This window comes from Lucilia cuprina, chromosome 4 (assembly GCF_022045245.1).
Source record: "Lucilia cuprina isolate Lc7/37 chromosome 4, ASM2204524v1, whole genome shotgun sequence".
In the NCBI taxonomy this organism is placed as follows: domain Eukaryota; kingdom Metazoa; phylum Arthropoda; class Insecta; order Diptera; family Calliphoridae; genus Lucilia; species Lucilia cuprina.
In genome coordinates, this window is record NC_060952.1 from 47521847 (window position 1) to 47527747 (window position 5901).

The 5901-nt window shown below is 34.3% G+C and overlaps 2 long non-coding RNA genes across 2 annotated transcripts; one reads left to right on the forward strand and one right to left on the reverse strand.

The window, feature by feature from the left end:
* LOC111685660 lies at positions 1-3615 on the forward strand. Its single transcript, XR_006940689.1, has 3 exons — positions 1-2848; positions 2914-3051; positions 3115-3615. It is a non-coding gene; the product is annotated as an uncharacterized LOC111685660 (long non-coding RNA).
* A 16-nt stretch (positions 3616-3631) lies between these two features.
* Positions 3632-4603, reverse strand: LOC124419564. The gene is made up of 3 exons (XR_006940690.1): positions 4371-4603; positions 4119-4315; positions 3632-4066 (listed from the first exon to the last, which is right to left on the reverse strand). It is a non-coding gene; the product is annotated as an uncharacterized LOC124419564 (long non-coding RNA).
* Positions 4604-5901: the final 1298 nt, after the last annotated feature.

The window sequence follows — 5901 nt, forward strand, 5'->3', positions numbered from 1 at the left end:
TAATCAAGCGAGTACACCAATATTTAAGCTTATAAAAGTAATCCTAAAAACAAATATTTAATTATTTTTTAACAAAATCCTAATGGGCTGATCTGTTTACTTTATTTTTCAGTAAATTTCTAATTCATTCAACTCAAATATCCACTGCTGCGGGTAGTCACCTTGATTCTCCGGGCACAGTGCAGTGGCTTAAGAAGCATCCTAAGGATCTGGTTCTGTCAGTCTGAATGTTTTTGGCCGTAACAAAATCCAGGGTGTGTCTGACTCATATTAAGCGGCATCCTGGTCTGCTTCTGACTCCAGAGGTGCGGCAGTGTATTTTTTTCACACCTGTGGTAGAGGTATAAACTACCAAACCAACCCCCACCCCCCACATAAAATGTCAGAACATAAAGACGGTCCTTGGTCGAGGGTACTGAAATCTCCAAGGGTAACGTGAGCACTCAGGTGGAAGCCTCTTTTAAATCTTTATGAGACTAATGAGGAGGACGTGCGCATGGTGTCCTCTGAGCCGCAAAACGCGGAGGCACAGGCTTTCTCAAAAACTAGGCTTTCTCAAAAACTGCATTCGTGGATTTGGCGAACCGTGGCAAAACGCGAATGTTGAAATCATCCCACTGGACCAAGTACCTTTTCGTACGACGGTGAGAGTGTGGGTTCCTCCTCCCATTCTGGAGGACAAATCCAAACTATTACTAATTAAGCGTCAGAATAAGGAACTTGGTTTTGACGACTGGAAGCAGCAACGGACGACTTGCTGCGCTTTATGGAGAAGGAAGTTGTCCGTGTGGCCTACGTGGACTACATGGTACACTAGACTTGGACGACTCAGTAGATTATCTATCCAGGACTTTAAGGGAAGCCTTAAAGTCCTGGATACCTAGGGTATTCCCGCACCTAGGAAATTCCCGCCTACCTAGGAAATTCCCGCAACCATGATGGAATCCTAAACTGATGCAGCTAAGGAAAGAATGTAGGAAACTATTTAATAAAGCGAAGAGGGATCAGAACCCCTTAAGCTGGGACGATTATTGTCAAAGCTTTAATACTTTCAAGACGGAAACCAGAAGGGCTAAGAAGGAATCCTGAAGCGTTTCTGTGAGGAGATGAAAAGTACCACGGATGCATCACGTCTACGAAAGGTGCTATCCAAAGAACCCGGTACGCCTGGATTGCTGATAAATCCGGATGGTAACTTTACTGAAAGTAACATAGAAACACACTTTCCGGGTTGCAGAGATGATGCAAATGAAGGCTCCACTTTGGAGCACCTCACAGCTTCTCGAATCCACATAAGTGAATTAATCATTTCCATTGTTAGTATGGAGAAAATTTCGTGGGCGGTGTCATCCTTCAAGCCTTATAAATCCCCAGTGCCAGATGGTATATTCCCAGCACTACTCCAAAAATCGACCACCATGCTATGGCTTATTATGATATTTAGGAGCAGCCTGGAAACAGAATATTTTCCTAAAGTATGGAGAGAGGTTACAGTGGTATTTATTCCCAAAGCGGGAAAAGTAAACCATAATACCACCAAAAACTATGGGCCAATCAGTCTGTCATCGTTTTTATTGCAAACATTGGAAAGGTTGGTCAACAACCAGGAGGTACAAAATTCCAAAATTCAGACCTCCGCGTTTGGATGGTACCATTTTGAACACCTCAAGCGATGCCAAATATCTTGGCGTAATCCTAGACTCTAAATTCAAGTGATAACGTAATGCTGAGAGTCGAATGAAGAAGGCATTATGTGCCTTCTATATATGTCAGAAAACCTTTGGGAAAAGATAGGGTCTTAATCCATATATTGTTCACTGGATGTACACCGCGGTCATAAGACCTATTTTGACCTATGGAGAGCGGTGGATACCAAGACTCACTTCTCTATTCTAAACAAGGTACAAAGATTAGCAGCCTCAGGCTAGTCTAAAGACGATGCTAAACATAACTCCCCTTGATTTATATCTCAAATGCATTTCTGCTAAATCTGTGCCTCGTTTGTGAGAAATTCTCACAACAAAAATTATGGAACAAAAAATCCCATCGTTTCTCGAAATGTGAAGAAAAACTGTTTCTGTATTAAAATTCGAAAACAAGCAATAGTGCTTACGTTTTCATTGGAATATTCCATGACATTTAATTAGTTTTAAATATGTTACCAAGAAAATTTCAAAACATAAAAATACGTAATAATTATTTAAATAAAAAGTATTAACAATAAATACGATGTTTAATGTAGCAATTGTAGAAGCTGATCAATATGATCGACGAAATATGATGCGTGTGCACCGCAGAAAATTGAGAGATTCAACTAATCCCTTCGAAATTCCAGAGGCACGCTTCATCGAGTTATATCGTTTAAATAAGGCAGCTGCAAAAGTTCTTTTAAACGACATTAGCCCTTTTATGAAAAAGGGTGTTAAAACTACATTCATTCCACAACATATTCGTATGTGTACTGCCCTTCATTTTTTTGCTACCGGTTTTTTTTATCGAGATATAGGACAAGACTTTGCAGCCTCAATTAGCAAGACAATGGTATGCCGATGTATTCACGAAGTTCCTGATATTTTGAAAAAAAAAAAAATATGCCAAAGTGGATTAAATTTCCTACGTCTCAAGAATATGAATCCATAAAACAAAAATACAACAAATTAACCATAAAAGTGGATGTAGTATTTATGTATATATGTATGTATAATTATTTAGGTTTTATGAAGAAACTAGATTTCCGGGTGTAATAGGTGCTGTTGATTGCACTCATGTGCAAATAAAGAGACCCAAGTCGGACGTTGAGAGCTGTTATCTGAAGAGAAAGGGATATCACTCACAAAATGTTCAATTGGTACGTTATTTACATATAATATTTGATTAAGATCGAATACGAATAAAAATATTAAAATATTTCAGATATATTAAAAATTCTTGGAGGTTTTGCTAGGTTTGGTGGATCAGCCCATGACGCATACATTTGGGAAGCATCACAAATTAATGCTCTGATGCAACACAGATTTGAAACAATTAGAAGTGATCATACGTGGTTGTTAGGTATTTTTTGTTTTTAAGGAATTTTCCATACATACATTATAAAATATATGCCTACTTAATTAGGTGATTTAGGCTACCCCTTACGTTCTTGGATTATAACGCCATATCGTTCATCAGCAACGGAAGATGAAAAACGATTTAACTTTGTTCATGCAAAAGCAAGAAATTGTATAGAACGTCTAAATGGAGTCCTCAAATCAGTATTTAGGTGTTTGCATGTCGGGCTTCAAACCACACCACAAATGGCTGGGAAGATAATAAATGCATGTACAGTTTTACACAATTTCAGGAAGGAGCATGGTTTATTAACAGAAAATATAACCATTGAAGAAGAGGAAGAAGATAATATTTTTTCAAATGGTGAAGAAGTTAAAGAACCACTTCGCTTAGCTTCACGTCTGCGAGATAGTCTTAAGGAGAGGATTTGCCGCCAGTAAAAAGTTAAATATTTTACAAATTTGAATAAATTACAGTATAAATTTTTGCAATTTGTTATTCTATTTAAAAAAATTATGAAGATCTCCATAACATAATTTAACTGGATATTTATTTGAATTTAAATAAAATATACCACGTAAAAAATAAGGATCCATTTACAAGTTTTTTGAAAGATAAGCAGTGTATTAAATAGTTAACAATTGGGGTTTTAAGGGAATTATAATTTTAAATTGTATAAAGAAAATTAACGAAATAATTACGTATAGCAAATTAACTTTTTAAAATGTCCAACGTTTTTTCAATTTCAGTTACTTTTTCTAAAAATAAGTTATTTTGATTTTTAAGTTTTTCTATTTCTGCCATTAAAGCAGAATGCATTTCTTTTGCTTCTGTTAATGCTTCTGCATATTTTGATGCTGTCAGTGGAATTTTCTGTTGGTGTGTTGATGTGCTTGTTGTTGGTTGTTCTTTCTTTTGAATTTTAACTTTTGGCGCATACTATTTTGAATTTGTCTTTTGTTTTGTAACACGTCAAAACATTAGTATTAGATCCATAAATGCATTTATATCGTGAGTCCTAATTATTAGATTACAAGTTGAGTCTTAAATTTTAAGTTATTACCACTCACCACGTTTAAATTAATCCCTGATTCTGGGGTGCGTGCATCGCCATCAACGGCATCCACCGTCATAATTTGTAAAATTTTTTCTTCAAAATAATTTAAATCTCGTGGCACATCGACCCAACTGCCACCACCGGTTTTGTTCAGTTGTTGATATGTTTTTTTTTTTTTTTTTTAACGGACCCTTTTAAATCTAACCAACACTAAAATAGATTGCATACATACATATTTTAATTTCAAAAATTTAAAATGTTGTACCTTCTTCCCTTGATCAACAGTCTTTTGACTTCCTCCCAATGAGTTCAAAGTTAAAGCGATAGATTCCCACTGTTCTTTGGAACTTGTTTTTCCGTTGATACCACCGAACTGCCCTCTTGCCAATTGTAAATTGGTCGACATTAATAAAATACCTTTTCTTTGAATATCTCAGCCATTTTTTTCAAATTTATATTAATTATTATTAATTTTTTAAATCTCACTATGTTTTAAAACTGTGAAAAAATTTGACAATTATTTTTCTAACTATGTGATTTTTTTTCTTTTTAGAAACACTCTTTCCACATTTTTCATAAAACAATATTTCAGAAACAGTTGTGTGAAAAAAAACAAAATTTTGTTTTAATTCTCATCATTTTTGTTTCTATTCACTCGTTCCAAGCGGAAAGTATCTCGACTCGAATAATATAGAAACGAGGCACTGTATTAGTATAAATTACCGAACAGTAATTTACGTCCGACATTCTGAATTTTCAAAAAAACTTTAATTTTGTAAACTTTTTGTATTAAATTTAACTTAGTTTATCATTATTCTACCTATTCATCAAGATTTCATGATTTTTAAGTCCCTTTTTAACTTCCGGCGGAGTTGCTAAATATTGAAATTTTGCTCGAAATTTGGTCCAAAAATCGGTATTTTATCGTTATCAGTAGATGGATTTAAATCTTTTTCAGTTCAAAATCTTCTTAGAAATTAATTTTATATATTTTTTCATTGTATTTAATTTTATTTAAGAAGCAATGAAAGTAGTACCTCCGATTTAGATGTCTGGTGCTATACCACCAATAAAGTGATGAAAAAATTAATTTTATCATTAAAAAACAAAGTAAAAAGATATTTTTATACGTAAAATTTAATTTTTAATTAATATTTAATTAATTCTAATTAAAATCAATAAAAAAAATAATAGAAAAATTCGATCTAAAAAATAATTTTTTTGAGGTGCTAATGTTTTGACCAATGAAATTCTGAGGAATATCAATATTAAATTTTTTTTTTTAATAAATAACATACAAATTTTTTGTTACCTTTTTTTAAGGACCTACCACAACCATAAACAAAAAAGTGTAATATCTTTCAAATTTGTCTTCTTTTGTTATAACTAGAACACTTTAAAGAAAACTTCAATAAAGGGGTGCATTTGTTATGTCCAATACTGTATATACTTGGATAGCTTTGCATCAATCAAGGCTCTTAACCTCAATGTCATTAAGTCGGAATGTCTTCTCAATTACATTCAATCGTTGGCACAACTGTCACAACATCATGTTGAGTTGATATGGGTTCCAGGACATGAGGGCATCCGGGAAATGAAATATCTGCTAAATGCGCAACCAAAGGGTCGTCCCTGGACTTAACCCTTGCACAAAAGGATATTCACGCTCCCCTAACGACCCTATCAAAACTGATAGATGAATGGGTTCTGAATGAGACGGAACTCAGGTGGTCAAATAACACCACTTGTAGAATATCGAGAGGAATATCGATTTAGATGCCTGGACTCTCATATCT